Genomic DNA, 23,672 nt, shown 5'->3' on the forward strand with positions numbered 1-23,672 from the left:
ATCTATTATATATCAATTCGTTACGTTCTTCATAAGGGAAGAACGTAAGAACGTAACGCAACACAGGCTTGCCTTGTGCTTAGGGTTTTATTACGATGATTATTATTATCATTTTTTATTTAAGTACTAAATTTGCAAATGGTGCTCCAAACAAATAATTGCTACCACTGCTACCACTGCCACCACAGCATGCGTCCTCCAGTTGAGCTGGGTGTGATTGTGTGTTTGCGAGGAGTGAATCGTTGGTAATAATTTAGTGGTCCCATTCTTGGAGTATACATAAATAGACTGCCTTTACAAACTACAGGCAGACTGCGGAACTTTTTGCGGATTAAAATTAATTATTTTCCATTAAACCAACGAATAATATAACAATTTTCTTGAAAGGCAATTTAGCTAGTCAAGTGCCCATATAAATTACATCAATTTAATTCCTCCAACTTCCTTATAGAGGAGGAGCAGTAATACGAGTGATTGCCGGAAACGACAGAACAAAATGGATCTTAGCACCAAACTGCGAGCGCAAGGCAGGAAAATTCAAATAAAACACAAATAAAACATGCTTCGAAGTGGGAAGGCGCACTAAATTTTTAAACGAAGAATCGCATCCATTCAGTCCTTCTGTTCTGCTCAAATGTAACATATATTGTGTTTGTGTGTGCGTGTGTGCGTGTCTACCTAACCTTAACTCGTTAAGTATTTTGGTCTTATTTAATAGTAGCGAGTAGCGAGTAGTGGTAGTAGTAGTAGTAGTGGTGGCAGTGATGGTAGTGGTATGGTAAGGGTGCCAGTTGCAATGGTGGTGAATCAACTAAAACGCCCAGAAGCGTTTTTTCAAATGAAAGAGGGACGGGGAAATGCAGAACGGATGGCTGAATAATAGATGGGCAGCAGCAGTAAGCAACTTAAGGAAAGCTTATCAATTTACGCGCCATGTAACAAATTTTATTGGTAATGTGGGGGTGGAGTAGGACCAGGCAGGCAGGCAGGCAGGCAGTTCAACGGTACTATGTATATATATTGCAACGAACTATAATAAATATATAACGAAAGAAACGAAGAAATAGGTGCAGGTGGGAATAAAAAAAAAAATTTAAATGGCCACGTTCATAAAAATATGATGTCCTTAATCATTTAATACTCTTGAGAATGCATACAGTAATTCCAGAAATCATTTCTCAATCACTACTTAGACCCATTTTTCAAGTTCTAAAGTTTGATACCTTTAATTTTTCTATTAGATAAATTTAAGTGAGTGAGATGTAGGTGTCTATAATGTACCCTATATGTACATAGACTTTTATTAATTTTTAGGATAAACACTGAAGTGTCGAATTCAACTTTTTTACTGAAGTTCTTTTAAAAATAAACTTTTTTGTTAGTAATGTAACTTTGAAATATTTTAACTCGAAAGCCTCTAGGGGTTTGTTCATTTGATTACAGAGAGACACCTTTTAACTGGGGGTTTGAGTGCAACAACAAGAAATAAGACGCGTTTGTCGGAGATAACTGAATATCGCCTTTGCTCAAATAGCGATTTTGCATTTAGTTAGATTTATTGTAATTGGCACGCCTTGTTCTGCAGAATTCAGTGTTAAAGATCTGTTAGTCGCAATGTTATGCTCTAAATAACAGCTAAATATTCTATGTGTTTTATTCTATCTATGTTTTATTTAGTTTTCTTTTGCTCAAACACTTCATATAAATCAGGGCTGTGCAGCTAGATAAGATCGTAAATTAAAAACATGTCACAGGCCGCACTAATATTAGCCATGGGCCTTGCTTGGTCAGCCCTGATTTAAATAATGACAATATTCATAATTATATTCTTATCAAATGTGTAAATCTTAAAATTCTATAAAGTAAATGCCTCCATCTGTTCACATCCCTCTCTATCTACTTCTCTCGATCAGATACTTTATTAGGCAATCGCAACACTCTCAATAAAATTCTCCTTGTCAACTTAAATTCTTAAATACCATTAAATGTAGATATCATTCACATTTTAAACGACATTTTTCGATCAATGCTGTAGTCTACCATGAATAACTCTACAATATAACTGACACTCTTTATTTTTCACGGTGTGGTCAAATTGAATTGCAATTTATCAGAAAACTTTACCATTATATTATTCACTTTATCATTACATACACTTCATCATTGATGAGATATATATTATTTATCATTTCTAATCATCACGATATGTGTACCTTCTCAAGAACTCTTGAATCGATGAATTAATGATTATCTATTCACGAAAACCATATCAATACTCTGATGTTTGTAAGTGATGAACTTGGCCTGCAAAATACTGAGGACGCTTCTCAAGAACTATCGTTCTGAATTAATGAGAAAGAGACCCACACGCTTCAAAAATATGGGTCTGCGAAATTTTTATCTATTCACTTAAACTAATATAGTTTGTCTGATGTTTATAGTATATAGTCTCATATTTTTTAGAGATGACCTGCAGGGTTGCTCAGCACCCATACTAAGAAGTTGAGCGGATTTGCAGTTGAGGATCGTTTAGAACATAGTGATCCGATTGAAATAAAGTGTGGAACATTATGCTCATTGTTGGTTGGATCGTACTTTGTGTAATGGTGTAGCATCTTGTTGAAACATTCACTCTCTTTCTCTTAAAAATTGTATTAACCACGAACTTGCAACTCTTGCCAAAAACTAACTCTTTTAAAATTAATTTTAAATATCCCTGCTAATGATCGGTATAAGGAAGTGAAATCCTTTTCTTTAATAATAACGTGCTGTGTTTTGATGTACAAACGCTTTTTTCTGATTCAAAAGAGCTCTTGTGGTTTTTCGCTCAAATATTGTGCGATCTTATACTATTAATATTTTCGAATACTACTAAGGACATTTCGGTAACACAATAGGCCAATAACCCTATTTTTGTAAAACAATAGATATTGAACGGTTTTAATATATCAAGATTTTTTTTAAAATATTTTTTTTTGTTTTTTCATATATTATTCATTATAAATGAAATATCAAAATAATTTAAAATTACAGAGAATTTTTTTTGGGGTTCCTCTTTGTTCTGCTTTCTGGCTACGTCCATGATTACAACGAGAAAATCAGTTCTTCTGGTGCACGTGGCATCTTCCGTTTTTTGAAGGCCTCCTTTTCGTCGCCTCTGCAAAGACTGTACCTAAATTGCACATTGAAACTATTTGATTACTTCTAATTATGTAAGCCATTGAGATATTGCGAACTCGTTAGTTCGTAGATACACAACGAATATGAGTTTCCCCATATTTCAAAATTTCCTGTTCTATTAATAAATTTTATTATTTTGAGGACAGATAATGAGTACAGATTTAATTCGAGAGATTATTAAATAATCCTTCAAAAATTTTACCAAGAATGAATTCGAAATTCACTGCAAACTCAACTATGTTCCTTCCTTTCCGTTTTTTGCAACTATAAGTAACCCGCAAACTTAAGCCAAGAAACAGAATACGAATGCTTGGAATAAATAAATTTTCCACACAAAAACAAATTATGGATATGAAAGAAAATAATTACTATAATGAACACTGGATGAACTTCATCCAGTTGACATGAGCGCCACTGCAAAGAACTACCAAAGCAAATGCTTGTGTGGCTCTATTGTGCGATTGTATATCTGCCACTCATACACTGTGTGTGTGTATGTGTGTCACTTTGTGTTGGTGTGTGTGTTACTGTGTGTGCCTGGTTGAGTGTTTGAAAAAACAAAGAAATAAAATAAAGCAAATGAAATGCTGATGCGAAGATTTAATAAATGAAATTGGTGTGTGATTAAAAACACAAAAACCTAACGAAATCCATCTAATCAACTTTTGGTCCCCTTACTCTACTCTTGTCTAGTCCTCTTCGTCGTCACTCACCCCATTTTCTCAACAAAACATTTACTTTGCAATACTCAACTGTTCCATTCGGTTTAGCACGATTGTGATGAGTTCGGTCGGTTATTTTGACTGTATATGTTACTGTTTCGCATTTCGCCTTTTGCCTTTTGCTTTTTGCTTTTTGCAACTGTAACTCCCAACCAATTACCGGAAGCAGCCATTTTATGGGCACCACGTGCAATGCAGGAGTAACGGTATGCAAGCAGCAAACGAAGGGCGCCAAATGGTGTTCAATCACAAAGTAAAAACCATTATGACAGAATGAACGAAATGCCATATAGAATAGAGCCAACTTGAGTTGGTGTTGGTGTTGGTATAATTAAACTAACAGTTAAACAGTCCAGAAAGGAGACTGTTTCGCAATAACAAAAGAGCGGTTCACAACAACAATGGACCGTTGTGCCACAATGGAGAAATCTCAAGTTATATCAAAGTAAATAATAAAAATAATTTAGGCAAAAAAGAAAATTTTGAAATTAGTGTAAATATTCTCATAATAGCAGAAAAAAAATGAAAAACTTAAATAAAAAAAATAAAATGAAGAGAAATAGTACGTAAAATATGTTTGAAATTGAGTTTAAAATTTATTCGCATGCGCAACCCTAAAAATACTGGGATATTTTTCTGAGGAATTCATTTTTTCTACACAAATAAACAAAATTAAAGGGCGGTCCTTGTGCACGTGCATATGAACCTTTGCCACTGTTTGCAATAGAGCTTCTGTCCAAACTCATTCCGTTCCTCGGTTGCTGAAAACAACCCTTCGATACGTAAGTGTATGGGTAGCATATACATATATGTTCAAATATGTGCGTGTGCGTGTGCATTGACTGGTCACCATACAAAATTTAACGAGTACCGTTATTGTTGCACTTTATACGGCCGTATAAGCAAGCACGGCTTTCGCATCCACCATTGCTGCTAGCCCCGTCTGTCCGTACGTCAACAAACGTTGTTGTGGCACGCAACGCACAACGAGCGAAAGCACAATTCAAGCTCGCTTGCTTCTTCGTACACTGGCACATACTCGGTTGTATGTGAGCAGCTCGTGCCCGCTGAACACTGAACGCTGACAGCTGACACAATTAGTTCAAATTCGAGCACGATGCAAGCCCGCTAGATCATTCGCATTGAAACTGCGACCGTGTTCGGTGGTATCATATGAAAACATCGTATCGAACATCGTATCGAAAAACGTTATTAATTTAGTGAATTACTTTACGTCTGATATCGGCTAACTTTGATACTTTAATAAGATTACGTAGGACAATATATATACGTCTGGGTTTGCCGCCGCTTTATTAAACTACCAGAATGTGCTGGTTTAATTGACGAATCGAACTAGTGTACGGCCGACCTCTTTCACTCTTTTATTAGAAAATTAGCGTTATCGGTGATATAAAAAGTGTTCGGTATACGGAAATTGATATATTACAGCGTAACAATAACAATAACTCCCTATGTGTGTTATAAAATTTTGGAAACTTATTTAAAAACTTTTGTACAATTTTCCACATGAAATCTCTTTGAAAACTTTGTAATGAAATACGTGTGTTGCGCTTAGTTGCCGCAAGTATATTGGTATCTCATAGATAGACAGGACAAAGTTTTCATTCCTGACTTTATACTGTGCTGTGATTATCGTTGCCCTCTACGCGTCTCTCAACTGCATTATCAAAATTTAACAAAGTTTTTCTAACAATATATTCGGTTCAAGAAGTTTACCTGTGTAAGATGCACAAAACTACTTTACGGTTTCGTAGCAGCACTTTTTTTTTTTTGGATAATTAAACTTTTTTTAAGTGTTGTTTTTGCTTAGAACTTCCAAAAAGGAACTTTGAAAATTTTTTGTAAAATTAAAAAAAAAATTGAGTACTAGAACAAGTGAAACAGTTACAATAGGTGGAACCACGCTGGCAACAACATACCACAACAATCTACAACACAGAAGCTGAGGCATAACGTCTGTATTAATTCGATCAAGAATTTTGCCGAACGTGTGGACGGGTTTCCCCAAGGAACCCGCCAAATAAAATTAGTCAAAATTTTTACGGACGGAAATAAGGTAGATATTTTTCCAAATTTAATTTTCTTATATATTTTCATTTTAATGAAAAGATATCCTAAGCATATTATAGATATTTTTAATTTAAATTAAAAAAATTTGATTATTGTGGATTATGAAATTGAAGTCAAAACTATTTAGCGGGCATATAGCATATCACATTTGCAATTATGACATAGAATAGGATAGATTTCCACATTTTCATTATCGTTTGGCTCATTCAATCATATTGGCTTATTATACTTCAAGGTTGGAAGAAAACAAAAAAGTTTACAAATATTTCCTTGATTTTAGTGCAGATTTTGAAAGAATCTCGAGAGGTGTTGGTTGGTTGGTTGGTTGCAGTGACAGGTCAGCTTTTCGCAGACCTCAACTAACGAATTTTTACCTTTTTTCTACCACAATCCTCGCAAGAAACCTTAAGGTATACAGAGGCAAAACAAATCCATTGAATTTAGCAACAGAGGCGTTACTTTATAAATTACGAAAAGTAATACTTTTAAGACAAAGTTTTTGGATGAATATACATAGATCAAAAAATAAACGACACAGAGCTAGATTTTTAAAATGTTTTCTCTATCTTCATTTTTCCATCCACCAGCTGTAAGACACCAAGAGATTTATAAATACGTCATTGATAAAAGTACAGATTTTAAAAGAATATTAGGAGAGGCGTTATCTCATAAATTGCCATATGTAACCATTTCAAGACCAAGTTTTTGGTTAAATTATAAATGTCAGAATAAAGAAGTTTTATAAATAAATTTAATATTGAAATAGAAACAATAGAAATAATATCAGATAAAACCCAAAACTTTCATACAAATATTTAATATCTACAATAATATGTTTATACCTATGGACTAATTTCCCGAATTTTCTTTTTCAATTAACTTTGAAAGAACACAAAACACAATCGTTTGGATTTTCTTTTAGTATTATTTTATAAATTGTATTTACCCAAGTTTATGTTCTTTTGAATTATTTGATACTTGGTGCCCAACTGCTCTAAATCTAACTTGATATCTTAACGATTTCTTAGATGTGGTCACTAAAATTTTTGTTTTCGTATATAATTCTTCCTTGATTTCTTGAAGAACTTATTTTCACAACATGTCCGATGTATCTCAATCTTTGAGGCTTAAAGAACTTATCAAAATTTTTATTAACACTTGATTTCAGTATTCCAAAAAACTCTATACTTTCTGATATCTGTTCGTAATGTGCTAAAAAAATGTTCAAAAATCGGTATCGAATAGTGGTATTCTTTCTATTATCTCCTATCGGACTTTATGTTTCCGAGCCGTAACAGAGTACCGGCCAAATCACATTTTGGTAAATAAAAAGCTAACACTAATGTTACTAGCCTCGATTTCAGAGAAATATACTCTATCAGGAGATGGAGTTCGATGTGTTATAAGAGTCTTTGTTTGGTAATCAAATCCTTAAAATTTGTAATTACGAAAAAAAGCAAGACTTGAACTTTTTTAAACAAACATTTTTATTTATTTATTAATAATGATAGTTTCGTTTATAAAACTAATACTAATATGTATAGATACAGCTCTGACAACTGCGGCATTAAGCTAAAAAAACATAATACCATGATGTCTAATAAGATGAGATCCCACGAACAGGTTTACAGAATTCAAAACATTATATCTGCAATAATGAGATACACTGTATTAATATCTGGAACTTTAATATATAAACTCAGTCTTGATGTTGGCAATAAAGAGATAGTATCAGTTGAAACCCAGACCTTTCATGTAATTGTGAAATATATATAATAATTCGAGTTTTCTTTTTCAATTAACATATAAAGAACTCAAAACCTACATCGTCTACATCGATGTCTACATCGAGATGGAATGAGTCAATCTCTTGGATTTTTTTCCAGTCTTTTTTAAAAATTTAATTAATCCAATTTTATGTTCTTTTGAGACACAGACGCAGGAAGGAGTTCAAATGAAGTTATATATTTTCGGTTTCTTTTCTCCAATATAAACACACATTTTTGCTTTTAAATATTTTTATAATTTTTGATTATTTTTTCACACCAAACACTTTCTTCTTTGGTAAATGCACTTAAGAGTGTAGAATTCAAATGAAAGATTTCATCTTCCTGATAAGGACATTTAGCAGAAGTTTTGAATGTTTTGTTTTCGAATGTGCGCGAAGGATGTGTAGAACTACTCAAGGCTCATGGTTAATACTTCACGATGAACCACACGATAAGAGGCAAAACTTGAAAGGATAATTAAAATTATTTGCAGTGAATATAAAAATTCTTTTATTTCTTTGGAAATTAAATTAAGTACTCTTCTTTGACATTGACAGTGGAACAAGCGTACATAAAAAGAAGTGTGATATTCAATCTTCAATGATTCTCAAATTATGGAATGTAGTACGCGATGGGAAAAAAATTGTTTTAATTTTGAGAATTTTAGGATTTCTTGAGTGATCGGTGAGAGTCTTAAGCCATTAGCTATGTATTCTAATGTGAAAATACCGTGGATATATATATACAATATAAAATGTACTCTATATCATACTCAATCATATGATAAAGGCAGTGGACCATGCGATGATACAAGTTAAAGAACTATAAAAAACACCAATAAAAGCGACATGAGATGCTGGAGCGTGAACAAAGAAGTATCTCAGAAGAGTGTGACCTATACATATCAATAATAAGAACTAAGACTATGTATAATAAAGTTATACATTAGTTAATAATTAATGAAATATTTGATATATTAAATATATTTAATATAATAATTTGAAATAAAACAAACCTAGTAAAAAGAATAAGACTATATATAATAAAGTTATACATTAATTAATATATATTAATACATTTTTGGAGTTAATTACGGAATGATATTTTTATTCGGTTTCACGTTTCGTTCTATTCTCATGATTTTATTTATTTTCTTATCTACGTATTAAATTAACAAAACTGTCGTGTGAATGCTGATTTAAACTGGATCTCCGTATCGTGAATACGTTTTTTATATTAGTTGATAAAACCTGCTTGTCTGTTTCTCTGTTAATATGAAATATCACAAATAAATTTAAATAATGGAGACAGTTTTAATAAATATGCAAAAGTAAGGTGATTATTGTGTTTTTAGTTTATTATATGGGAGTATATTTAAGAACATATAAATGAAAACTGATGATTGTTAGTTAAAAAAGTAATAAGATACAAATAGTATAGAAAGCATTTCTATCTTATATATAGGAACTCGAAAAAAATGTGTGTTCCACGTAATTCACTTAGTTTTGAATTTTTTTTTAAATGATAATAAATTGATTTGTTTCAATAAATATACAACGAATATTTTTGAAAAATTTTACAAAAAAATAAAAATCTTTTGAATATTTTACAAAAAGTCTAAGTGAAATAAAATTAAACATTTGAATTATTCCAAGATCATTATTTTATTATAGCTCTACGAGCTTTAACATTTGTTATCCAGGACAACCTTTGTTGGACTATTGTATTTTGCCTTATCTGTAATCACTAATGGATAACTTTTACTTCACGTATATCTAGAAAAGGCAATACCTTCATATCTATTAATAAGAAATTCTTAGGAAACGTAGATATTTATGTGTGACTGTCATATTCCTTTATTTGAAACTTTTTATCTCACCCTATCTATAGTCACTCTACGTATTTCGTATTTTTAACTATATTCAGAAAAGCCCTAATACCTTAATGTCTGACAAATTCTAAGAAAAGGTAGACATCTATGTATGACTGCTCTGTTATTTTATTCGAAACCGTTGCACTCAAGATCTAAAAAGCTAATAGTTATAGTCAAGCCATATGTATCGAGTGGAATTCCTAAGAATTCTTGAAACATTTTTTAGAGGTCACAAAAACAAGAATAGGGAATGTGTTTGAGAGTATTTCATCTTTTTGCTCTAATGTAATCACTAAATATAATACCGATTTTGGTGATTTTTAAGATCCATAAGACAATGATCGATATTGTTAAATCTGATATGAGCATTTTCAAGTTAATATGTTTACACCATACGTTGAAAGAAAAATTTGTTGGTAGAATACACCATCGTTGCAGCTTCTGCAGTTATACATAGTATAAATTATGTAGGTATGCCAACTTTCAGAACAACACCTTGCATTGATATAGCTGATAGGAGAAAGGTGGCGTTGTTCTTTTCTGTTGTTGGGAAAAATACAAAAAACGAAAAATGCAACCGTGTGGAATAGGAAAGAAGATATAGAAGAAATAGAAAAAGAGGAACCATAGTATGAGCATAATGATTTGATAATGATAAATACAATTAATAAAAATGCTTAATGACTTCCTCTTTTTTCTTTGCCGGTATCTGAATTGTATGAAAAAAAATGATTAGCTGACTTATTAAGAAATTTGCAGTAGTTGACAACTGGCTTTATATTTTAAGTCATTGTGTTTAAGTCTTAATGTTTAAGCCTTAATATCCCTTTAGCTATAGGTATTAGTGTCTATTAGTGTATTAGGTATTAAAAATCGGGATGCACACAGGATACTTAAGTAACTCATTTAAGATTATATAAGTCATACAAAAAGTTAGTCAGAAAAAGTTATTTTTTACACTAGGTGGACTATAAAAATCGGGAAGCGTACAGGCTAGACCAACAACCCATTTAAGATTATATTAATCATACATACAGTTGATCAAGAGGAGTTTATTTAGCGGTGTCCATCCATACGACCTTCCATTTGTAAGCCAGTTCATCTAACTGTTTGTTTACCTAATAGCTTTTGATGCATTTAACGGCAAGATGCTGATCACTATTTCGTAATTTATATATTCACAAAATATTGGTCTCACCCGTGCGACCTGTGGAGTAAAATTAGCATCACTTTCTCTGTATTACGTTTCTCGATTAGGTTCTATACATAAGAAAGAATATATAAATCATGAAACAAATAATACCTCTACAAACAGAATAGTATTGAAATTTAAGAATTAAAAATAAAAAATGTAATTAATTAGTTCAGCTGGTTTATGATTTCGTTTTAATATAAACACAGCAAGTGAATTTTTTAATAAAACTTTCAAAGCAATTTAACAAAATTCAAAAAATTTGCGAACATAAAAGTCAAGTACGGCTTTGGCAGGACCCGTGTTTGATTCCTGGTACTTGCAGTCTGAATTAAAAAAAATTATTTACGAATAATGAAATACAAGAATTATTTCCAAAACCATTGGTGATGGGTATTTGGCAATACTCGAAACTGTTGTATGATCAGTCAAAAATTCAATTAATTAAAATAATATAAAATAAAATTTTTGTTGTTGTAGTTTCACTACTGCTCGAATAAAACCTCCTTACGTAATTTTCTTATAAAATTTTTTTTTCCGAAAATACTTTGACTAATCGATCGAAAAATGGTAACGAAGATGAAGTAATCCGCCAAATGAATATTATATATAAAAGGAATCTTAAATATAAAAAAAAAATTATGTGCAAACCACATAAAATTTAAACATTTTAAAGTGTCCAACGAAATCCAATCAAAAACCCTTCGCTGATTAACCGAAACCTGTAAAAAGCCAAAAACTAATCAATTGAATCCAGTTTGAATAATTGACGATAATTAAAAGAGTCCCGACAACAGCTGACAGCAGCCATGGGGCTTGCAATGCAATCCAAAGCGCTGACGATGCCGAAGCCGATGTCGATGCCAATGCCGAATACAATTTTGAACACGATTGCAGCAAAAAATTTGCTGTATTTGTTGTATTTGCTGCACAAATTGCCGTTTGCCGCATACTCGTACCATAGAAAAGTCTGCTTTCATACAGACATGTACCAATACACTCAGATAATATCAAACAAACAACAAAAAAAAAATAACTCCGCACATACTAGCGCACACAACTGTTTGGCAATATATACATACATATTTGCTTCATACATATAAAGCAATAACGTTTGGTTGCCTGTGCATGCGGTAGCACCGAGTGTATTGCATTGTATCGTCACGTCGAAGGAATGTGTGAGAGAGAAAGACACACACCAATACAATGCAAAGAGGACGAGAAATCAATGACCAATAATTTAGCAAACGAATCCGAAAAGCGCCCGACCAAGAAAAGTTTTGCAATTTAAACGTTGAATATTTGAATGAATCAATGAGTGACTGGTAAACGGGATAGGGTATAGGGTACGGCTTGCGGGGTGCGGGGTGCGAGGAACAGCGATTCGCGAATGGCGGCTAATGGCTAATGGCTGACGGCTGACGGACGGTGGTCAGTTGTCAGCGGGTAATAAGCGCTTCGTATTGGAGAGCATATAGTGAGTTGTATGGAATAAATTAAATTGATAAACCACAAATTAATTGGATAGATGCAGCATTAGCATGGGTGGGGACATCGCTGTAAGCGAGATATTTGCGCTCCCGTCTTGATATCGGCTCGTGTGTCGCCGGCACAAAGTCAAATTAAAAAATTCTGCTAAAATTTAAATTGCTCTAAATTAATTATTCTATCATCTTGCAGGCCCAACTGCTGAGGCTTGCATAGATTAAATTCTCAAATAAATTAAAAATTAATATAACTAATTGTCAGTTCCAGTAAGCATTCAGTTATGAGAAGTTAATTATAAATTTATTAACTGAATATTTAATAATAATAACTGTCCTTATTTAAACATTTAATTATGAGGAACATTTTTTTGCAAGATGTGTTAATAATTATAATTGATTTGAATTGATTCTTTAACGTGTGTGGTCAAAATGACATTTTTAATTAATTAGCAGATATAATTAAATAAATAAAAGTCCTTAATTGTATTTACTACAGCAATTAAGTTGCACATTAAAAATATCCCCATTTGACATGTTAATATTTTTATTTTATTTTATATATGAAATACAACTTTTAAAAGTGCCAAACAGGTTATGTCGATTATTTCAACCACAAGAGCGAGACGATGGCTACGACTGAGACGGCTATGTTCAAAGGAATAATGCTTAAAGTACCAGAATAAAGGAAAAATGAAAAATATATTACTTTGATTTTACTTCTCTCAAATTGTATGCTCTTTTTCTAGCGAATAACTATAGGAAAATAAGTCCAGAATAATGACAACTGCATTGGTGCGGCTTAGTCATCTAAAGTGCTATTATATGTACTTGACTGATATGTACTTGACTGTCACAATCCAGACAATGAGGCCAAACAAAAGATCATAAGTTAATAAAGTTTTGAGCTTTCAGTGGAACGGAGCACTACGATTATACTGAGTCCTACGAGATGGCAACCGAGCTCAAATAATAAGTCTTTTCCTAGTCCAGATCAATGCCAGACAGTCACAGAGAATATGACTTTTCTATTATCTTTCGAAAGAAAGGACAGAAATATGAGATCGAGCTAAAGATAGAAACTGGAAGAAGCAATTGTCTCTATAATATTTATTATACAACAAAATTTCTTAAATTAGTACCACGACTATAGCACTATTGTGAAATTAAAACTCTTTTAACTACATTGTTAACTGATATCGCTAAGACCCTAGGGTGTAGTCTCAACACATAAAGTCAGTTATACTTATCTAACATTGAAAGAGGATTCATGAAAATAGTAAAAATAATGCTTAATACTTAATACCAATTGTCAGCTCAATTTAACATATTTATTGTTATATATTTTATAATAAGTAGGTATATGTGGAAAAAAATAAGTTATATAAATATATTAAAACTAAGCTTTTGTGGCTCTCAATTACATCAAAAACAAGTAATGCAAAAATCTAGGGATCTATTTACCTATTTATGTGATTGACTCTGTAACTCTATGTAAAGAAAAATAAAAAAAATTAAAATAAAAAGAATAATAAGAAAAATAAAAACTGAAGCTATAAGTAATAAGGTTTTGGACATTCACTGGAGCTGAGCACTACGATCATAGTAAATTTTACGTAGCTACAAGCGCTTACAATAAACCTTAGTTTTAAACCTAGGGATAGAACCTTTGAGCTACGTAGCCTGCTATTGGTCTAGATCAATTACAGATTATATGACTAGAGTCTTATTTTTTTTAAGACAAAAATATTATTCGTCACTTGCAACTCAGAATTCGTTGGTGACGTATTTTTTTTAGCTGCCTAACCGATTAAAAACATCTCTGATTTTTTTTGTACATTTATAGTTCTTAATTGCTGCTTATTTCATTAGAATTTTTAATAATTTTACCGAGCGTGGCTTTCATTTAAGCAGTGAGATCTGATCGCTAAGCAGCATCCGTCTTCATTTCAGTGCAACACTTCTGGCGTGATTTGCATTAGATTGTCGTTAGTAATCAACGTAATTGTTTTTGAATTCGTTTGCTGGCTCTTGGCTGTTGATTATTAGACGTTGGATATCACTCAACAGTAGTGAATCGACCGTCGACCGTCGATTGTTGACCGTCAACCGTTGCTATAACCATACCCGTAGTCAGACATGTTTTTTTAAATTTAACTGCACATTTAGTTATGTGTACTTCGGTCAGAGATGCAAATTTGCATCAATTGAAGATAACGAATTCAAAGAATATTTAATGACTGTCGACTGACACCTTTACACTTTGTGCCACTTGTTTGGATAGATTAAAATTTTCTATTTCAGTTTTGAGCTTTAATATGTTAATAATAATAAACTTACTCTAAATAGCAAACTTTAAACGAATAATATTCGTTTAGGAGGCTTGTCGGAAAAAACGTCTATTTTAATTTTCCGAAACCTCTCCAAAAGAACTGACTAAGATTCTCACTTTTAAAAAGCAATACCTAAGATCCTTACTATTACATAGTTTTTTTTTACTGATCTAATATTTTCATTTCTTCCAATCTCTACTTCATAGTAATGACAGATATACTCTTACCACATATCTCAAAGTGGAAAAGGGAATGTATTCGTCTATTACTTTAGATACTTTAAAACGTTTCATAACTTTATATTGTGACCTTTTTTCTTGTATTATCTAAAGGTAGCGACGTCAAATTTGGTATTTTCTCTTTTATATTTTCAAGATCTGAGTTTTTGGCACTATTTATCAACAAATGCTTTCATAAAAAGTAGAAAATCTAAACTATATACTAACACTAAAAACAATGTTAAAAAAATGTAGTCCTTTTTTATGTGAAGGTGTGGACCAGACTACGTTTATAGGCTTATCAGATTGGTTCATTTTTGCTTGAATGTGATATTCTCTAGTCCAATCATAACGGGTCATTACATGAGCTTTTTTTTTTTTGTTTTTTTTTTGCTTCCCTTTATTATACAACTGCCAAGATTTAGCATTTAGTAATTTAGTATATATTTTTACATAATGGAACTTCAATAATAATAATTCAAAAAGAAGATTAAGAATTACATGAGTGAACTATTAATAGTGGATAAAAAGAAAAAGAAACTTTTCTTTAAATTAAATAAATTAAATATTATAAAATAATTAAAATAATAGATAGATGATATAATAAATGAGTCAATTAAATAGACTGATATGAATTTACTATGAATATATTAGTTAGATTACACTAGTTTACAGCCAAAAATTTCCAAAGACGGGACGTATATTTTCTATAGGGAAATTTTCCGTAGAACTCGAAAATCATAACGATTTTTTCCTGTGTACCGTTTTCGAGATATTTGCAAAAAACCGTTATTTTGACTTTTCTCAAAACATCACCCTGCATATTCCCCCATAGCTTTTTTCCTGAAGTTATCTCAGTAATGTGTTATATATCATATTAAAGGTGAAACTTATACCAATATTTTGAGTTACATAGCGTTAATGTAACTTACTTAGTTTCGCTACTATAGCTAAAAATGTACAGATGAAAAATGTTTTTTTTACGCTTTTTTCAACATTTTCGATTTTCAAGGTGATGGGACTCCCACAAAAATATTAAAAAAAATTTTTTTTTTAATTAATGTTAAAGACTGTTTTAGTACAAACATTTTGAGTGGCTTAACATAAAAATCGAATAAAAATTTCAGAAGTTATTAGCCATTTGCCAAATTTGCCCAAAATAGTAGTTTTTATTAACAAGTCAGAAAATTCATTTTTTCGAATTTATTTTGTAAAATTTAGAGTGCAAATCAAAACTGTATTATGCAAAATTGCACAAATTTTATTTAAAAAATTAAAATTAATATTATTAAATATTATTAAATATTAAATATTGCATTTTATATAAAAGTTTGACGTCGAACGTAGAACTGCATTATTGAAAGTGAATTTATATAATATAGTGAGGTATATCTGTACTTTGAGCAAACTTCTTATAGTGTGTAGGATTTGTTTCTCTTATAATTGTCCAACAATAATCTCCCAACATGCTTGCGTCTCAATACCCTTGATATCTTTTTTCCATTGCAGAGATATCCTGATGAAACCTTTCACCTTGTTCATCACTTTCTGCACCGAGATTTGAAAGAAAAAAATTCACATGAGAGTACAAGAAATGCATTTTTAGAGACATAATTGCGCCAACAACTTTGTAATTTTCAATTAAAGATGAAAGAATTTCTCTATAATGTGAATCTCTTTCGTTACCCAAGAAGCCGATAACTGTTTGCTTAAACGAAGTCCATGCTTTCAACTCTTCTTTATCCAACACATTATTAAATTTTTCGTCCTTCATCAGTTTTCTGATTTGTGGTCCAACAAAGATACCTTCTTTAATTTTGGCAAAAGAAATGCAGGGGAAGAGATTTGTAAGATATTCGAAAGCAGGGCTTTTGTTTTTTGCAGAGCCTTAACAAAATTTTTTCATTAGGCCAAGTTTTATATGCAAAGGTGGCTGCTTTTGTTCACAACGGCAATGAACTTCCCACTATACCATTAGCGCATGCCGTTGGGGTAAAAGAAACCTATAATGAAGTCGCGCAAGTTTTGAAGTTAATTCAATATAACGAATTCAATTGGAAGCTATGCGCCGATTTAAAGGTTGGTATTTTGATTTAAGTACAATCAAAGATAACAAAAATGTAGAAATCTGATTAAAAAAATGTACTTATATGTACTCCTTTTGTATTTTCTTTTTTAAAGGTTATTGCCCTGCTTTCGAATATCTTACAAATCTCTTCCCCTGCATTTCTTTTGCCAAAATTAAAGAAGGTATCTTTGTTGGACCACAAATCAGAAAACTGATGAAGGACGAAAAATTTAATAATGTGTTGAATAAAGAAGAGTTAAAAGCATGGACTTCGTTTAAGCACGAAGTTCGAAATTCGAAAAAATGAATTTTCTGACTTGTTAATAAAAACTACTATTTTGGGCAAATTTGGCAAATGGCTAATAACTTCTGAAATTTTTATTCGATTTTTATGTTAAGCCACTCAAAATGTTTGTACTAAAACAGTCTTTAACATTAATTAAAAAAAAAATTTTTTTTTAATATTTTTGTGGGAGTCCCATCACCTTGAAAATCGAAAAAGTTGAAAAAAGCGTAAAAAAAACATTTTTCATCTGTACATTTTTAGCTATAGTAGCGAAACTAAGTAAGTTACATTAACGTTATGTAACTCAAAATATTGGTATAAGTTTCACCTTTAATATGATATATAACACATTACTGAGATAACTTCAGGAAAAAAGCTATGGGGGAATATGCAGGGTGATGTTTTGAGAAAAGTCAAAATAACGGTTTTTTGCAAATATCTCGAAAACGGTACACAGGAAAAAAAAATCGTTATGATTTTCGAGTTCTACGGAAAATTTCCCTATAGAAAATATACGTCCCGTCTTTGGAAAACAAAACTTTTAATTATTTGTAAACTAGTGTTATTATAGTATTGCTAGTTCTGATGGAAATAAGCGTTTCAATCTTCTGTTATGTGTGGCTTCGTCATTAGCTGCCTCATTGTTGGGTTAGGATGGAAAAGTAATCTGTCTGTATGCTTTTTACTATTTTTTCGGATAACGTCTGCAACGAAGGGTATCTTTAAATCGCGATGAATGCCATAGTTTGAGATGTACCATTCAGCGTTGATGATAGTCCTAAGTATTTTTGATTGTAGTTTTTGCAGTATTTGAATGTTGTCTTTGCATGCTGTGCCCCATATTTCGGCTCCATATTTCCATATTGGAGCGATTACTGTTTTATATACTAGTAGTTTATATTCTACTGTTAGTTTTGATTTATATGAGCTTAAATGAGCTTTGGGCACAAGGCTACCATTCTATCCTAACGTAACGTAACTGAAAGTGTACCCATAGCATAAGTTACAAGGAATACTATCACTCACTTAGTAAGCCTACTAAATGTCTTCAGTGGTAAATTTTCAATTGAAGTTAAATTAGTTTACATTAATAAATTTAAATTCTATTTTTGTTTTTTTTTTTTGTAGAGAAGTAACACTTTATAACACACTTCAGTCTTGCCTCTATAACGTATATCTGTCTTAATTATAAACAATAAACTTGACATATTTTACGATCACTACAGAATAAAAGAACTTTTTCAAAATGCTTTTCGAACTTATTGATGGTGCGATACTACAACCCCTAGTCACAGTTCTACGTTGCTGCTCTGTTGCTCCTGACATTTTTATTGTTGTCGTTGACACTTAGCTTTTAATAAGGGAGCAACCCTTTTTCACGTATCAGACGTGACACTGTTAATCGCTTCATGTTTATGAAAATAATTTCACATCTAATTACACACGAAGAGTGTGAGAGGAATTGAGCGGAAAGCGTGCGATATCCGATTAAGCGAGACATGTATATACATATCTGATTGTGGAGTGTGGGGATTTCTAACAAGTAATAGTTCTCTATTGTTATTATTGTTTTGTTTTTGATAAGTTAAATGTAAGGTGGAATTGGGCAACTGACACCAGACAATATAATCCAAAAGAGTACCGTTGAGTCAGGCCCATTTTAGTCGCATATTAACACTTTTACTTTCTTCTTATAGAAAAACTATGAAATTATCGATTTGGAGTAAATTACACCAGTTTTGATAAATGTGCAATGCTTAGATTTCAGCAAATGTTGTTGTTCGTAAACTAATCATTCTCTTTAACTGATAGATGTAGACATCAAAAAAAAAAAGAAATATTTAATCTAGGCTGCTAGAGTTAGAGTACAAAATGAAAAAAGAAGCAGTTGTAAAAAAAAGTTCAGTTTCCGAAAAAAAGAATCTTTTAAAAACTTAGGTTCTGGCCAAATGCCCATCAGATTACTGTTAATCTACGGTGACGGTACTGTTATGTAAAATGATGTTGAGTAGCACCATTAGCTCTGTTGGAACTTAAAAGAACTTCTCTGAGCCTGTTTGATGCCAAATGAGAGTTTAGACAGAGTGACTCGTTGTTGTGTGATTTCTTCAATTAATTGTTGGAAACCATAATCCTCGTAAAAGATTTCAATCGTACTGGTACAATATTTTATACAAATTTGACGCTGTTTGCGTATGCCGACGATATTGATATTGTTAGCCTAAAAACCCACACCGTCAGTGTGGTCTTTCCGAGCTTAGAAAAACAATTGAAGCAAATGCGTCTTGGGACCCAGGTCACTGCTGACAACTATAAGTTCGATGTTGTGAAAAACTTTGTTTATATAAGAACCAGCATAAACACCAAAAATAACGTAAGCTTAGAGATTCGACGAAGAAATACTCTTTCCAACAGATGTTACTTCGGGATTAGTAGGCAATTAAAAAATAAAGCGCTCTCTCGGCAAATAAAAATCACGATCTCCTAGTCTCTCATTCGGCTGAATGGTATAGAAACTTTTGACAATTACCAATAATCATCAGAAGGCGTTTGGAACATTTGATAGAAAAATTTTTTGAATTTTCGAGTCGTATTGAATTAGATGGAATGATAAACTGTACGAGTTATAGCAAAGACACATTTTGAGAAGTACTTTAACATTTATTTTAGTATTCACAAATAACATATAAATTTCTAACTTTTGCTGTTCACTTTTCCGTTCTGGCATTAAGAATAAAATATTTGCGTAAATGTAAAATAGAAAATACCAAAAATTGACAGAAGAAAGAAATTGGCGTTGGTTCCATCTTCTTTTCAACGGCATCAAAGCAAACCGTATGAAAATTGTTATCAGAACTAGTTTTAATCCTAAATTTAACTCAAGTGTGGCACATGGGCCACTGTAAAGATTATTGACGCTATCACAGCAGTTTTACCTTGGATACCTTAAGGCATTCTTAGGAACCACAGGTAGACTTTTGTCTATCGCAGCTTCTGCAGATTCACATTAACATTAACCTGAGATCAGAGGATTGATTTCGCTCAGCATCAATAGACCGTGGGCAGTCTATTTTGTGTTTGTATTTGTGCTTTGTTTTCTTCTGTTATATACATACATATGCATACATATATTTTTACTTTCATCAATTTCCCCGCTTCTTATCCGCATCAGTACGTCTGTTAATAATATTTCTTTCTCGTTTTCGTTTCAACTTAATGAAATTAGCACTGGCACTGTGCTCTGAGTTTCGTTAAATTGAAACAACATGAATATTTATAAATGCACGTTATTGTTGATTGTGTTGTTGCTGTTGTTTGTGTTGTTGTTTTTTAACAATTTTGTTTAATTGATGGTTTGTTATGCAACAATAAAATTAGCACAACAACAATAGCACAGGCCATCGAACACTGAACAGTGAACAGTGAATAGGGAACAGGGAACAGGGAACAGCGAACGACAAACGACAAACGAGGAACAACGAATAAATACACATACTATATACTCGTATTTCCACTTGCTGCTTCTTTCTTGTGTCGTTTGTCCTTTAATGCACGCGCTCGCTTTTGAATTTGTGGAGTCTGGCGATGCGTGTACATGTGTGTGTGTATGGTATGTACATGTGTGTGATATGCTTGTGTAGGCGAATGCACAATGGTATGTACTACGTAGTACGTACATTTGTATCACATCACCAACAGAGTAGCAGCAGTGGCAACAACAACAACAACAAAATCAACAACAATAGCAACAACCCTTTCTTCTCAATTGCATTAATTGAGTGCGCAGTGCGCAAGTCTGCTGCATGCGCTACGCCGATGCTGCATGCAAACGAAATGCAATTTTGTTTGATTAATTTGAATTAAACAAATTAAAGTGGGAACACAAAAACAATGTTAATAAACAATAACAACAAGTTGCGGCGATATTTTTGGTGTCATAGAAAGGCTTTTAATCATAAAGCATAAGAATAGTTTTTTTTATGTTTTCTCCACAGGGGAATCGCTTATTATTCTAATAAATTATGAACTCTCCAGAATAATCTACTTGAGAGGTAGCTGTGAAGGTGACAAGTTCTTTAAAAAATCGTTTCAAGAAAACTATATAATAACTGAGTGCATAAGTGCAAATGATTTTGCATCTATAGAGAATTTTAATAATGTCGTAATATCTATATATCTTGAATAGCTTTTAGAAGAATATCTGTGAGGATGTGATACATTTCTAAAAGCAGCTTGAAACGAAATAAAGGCAATAATCAATTATGAACAATTAAACAATTAAATTATACCGGTATATTTCGAAATAAGTGTCGTCAAAAAGTACCAAGATTTGTTAAACATCAGAATTTATTTACTCACCAGTTACCCTAATTATACGACACTTTAACTTGTGTTAATTTAAACCGCTTTTACTGAACAAACACGTTTAAATACGTTTTTAAACATATTCGAATATTTTTAGACTGTCATAACAAATGTGAATTAAAAGATTCTGAATCGTGTTAAGTTTCCGTATAAACACAATCAAGGGTGCCCTATTTTGATAAAATAGATTTGTTAATAATTCCTTTAATCTCAGTAATTCTTTCTTCAACTAATTTCTTGTGTGATACTATTGTCACTTAAGATTTTTCCTTTATGGATTCAATAAAGACTTTTCCTTTATGGGTTCAATAAAATTAAAATAGGTGCACTGAGATGATATTTTTGGGATTTAATTCGAATTTCAATTAAATTCTGGTTTTATTGGGACAGTGATATTTTTTAATATAATATTCTGTGAACTAGGAATCGTTCATAAAGTTTTTTGATTATAGCTTATTTGTTCAGGAAAGGGCAAACACACCCTAAAGAACAGTGGTCGTTAGAAGGCAAGTAAAGAGAAGACTCGGTTAATCTTATTTAAAACAGTTCGACTTTAGTCGATTGATGTCTATTCACAGCATCTATAATAGCATTATTTATAAGTCGTTCGCCTATCTGAAAGCGATATACATAGTTAAATGAGGTTCTTAATAAATGTCACACAAATGCAATGAATATTTCTTTTAATAATTTTGACATTTTTGTACATAACCTTTATGAAAAGAGCTACAGAATAATGGTTAGTGTAGTAACTAAAGACTTTTTATGGGCACTCCTAAAATTGATATGGTAAAAAAATATAATGTAAAATCCCTGAAATAAATATAATTTTATATGACTCACTTCCAAATCCAAAAAGGTCGTCACAATTTATAAATTTGTGAGCAAAAGAAAAATTTTCTGCCAAGAAGACAATGGAAAAATGAAACTTCGCTCAGAGGTCTGTGAGTGACATGTTGTTCAAGAAGTAGCAATGAGTTTAACGGTTTTTATCAATATTAAAATCATGATATGAATATAATTCAAATTGGTTGAAATGAGGTAGTGCTTGTATATAGCTTATTAAAAACATACCAACTGTAATTGCGGATTCAACTTTCTGCTGCAAGCAAATCAGTTAATAAATTAAGCTCGCATGTACTTACTTAGTTACTAACCCGATCTGCTGCTTGCTGCCGCCAGTTGGTAGTACCGACTACTCTCATATCGTTGTTCTTCTGGTCATTCTACTAAAAATACGGACATCCAATACCGCGTTTTTCAGTGACACATACTGAATCGAACACTTTTCTAGCCCGAGCACTTCGGTCTTTTCACACAACATAATAAAGCCACCAAAATCGCTGAATTATGTCACGCTTTCACATAATATATGTTTGATTATAATGGTACCATTCATGTAGAAAAAATCATTTGCAAAGACCTTTTAAATTATAGATGTCCGACGGATTGTATGCTATGTATTCCTAAAAAAGAACAGACATTATGCATGTCTGTTAGGTCAAGAACAAGAACGGAAAGAAAAACCCTGCTATATGTTGAAAGACTAAAAATTAATCGATACTTCCTATAGGGAATCCGTCCACTGTTTGTAAGTACTATATTCTTACACTGTTCTTGAGTTACTCGTCTGTCATGTTGCATTTGCCTATCAGTAAATCCAATTTGAACCGTAGAATGTGCTTCATATTTTTTATAAACGTTTTTCACCGTTACGGTAAATATTCCCTAAATGAAATTTAGGTGCAATCCAATACAATAGCAACGACAACAACGGCAGCAACGAGAAACAACAGTAATAGCAATAGTAACAGCATTAATGACATCAGCAGCAACACCGTCATTACAGCAAATGCACTTAGTCTGATCAAATGTAGTCAGTCTGCTGTTGCGAATGCAAATTTAACTCAAATGCGGATGATGACGATGATTCCATTCTAACGGACGCCGCGTCGCGTCGCATCGCGCCGTGCCGTGCTATTCGAAAGCATTTTTAATTGAATTTACATGAGAACGGGAAAGTGTAAGCTAATGCATTTGAAAATTCTGTCCTCAAAATGGCGTGTGGCAAAAATCTTTTTGCTGATTCTG

At 32.1% G+C, this 23,672-nt stretch overlaps 1 protein-coding gene across 1 annotated transcript in view; it reads left to right on the forward strand.

Annotated features, from left to right (window-relative positions):
* The first annotated feature begins 4,778 nt into the window (after nt 1-4,778).
* The window catches only part of LOC119661956 (protein kinase 4), a 78,400-nt gene continuing 59,506 nt past the window's right edge, over nt 4,779-23,672 (forward strand). The window contains exon 1 of the mRNA XM_038071479.1: nt 4,779-5,979. The gene's annotated coding sequence lies outside the window, so the exon portion shown is untranslated. The remainder of the gene's footprint in view (nt 5,980-23,672) is intronic.

The sequence above is a fragment of the Teleopsis dalmanni genome, chromosome X (assembly GCF_002237135.1).
Source record: "Teleopsis dalmanni isolate 2A chromosome X, ASM223713v2, whole genome shotgun sequence".
Classification (NCBI taxonomy): Eukaryota; Metazoa; Arthropoda; class Insecta; order Diptera; family Diopsidae; genus Teleopsis; species Teleopsis dalmanni.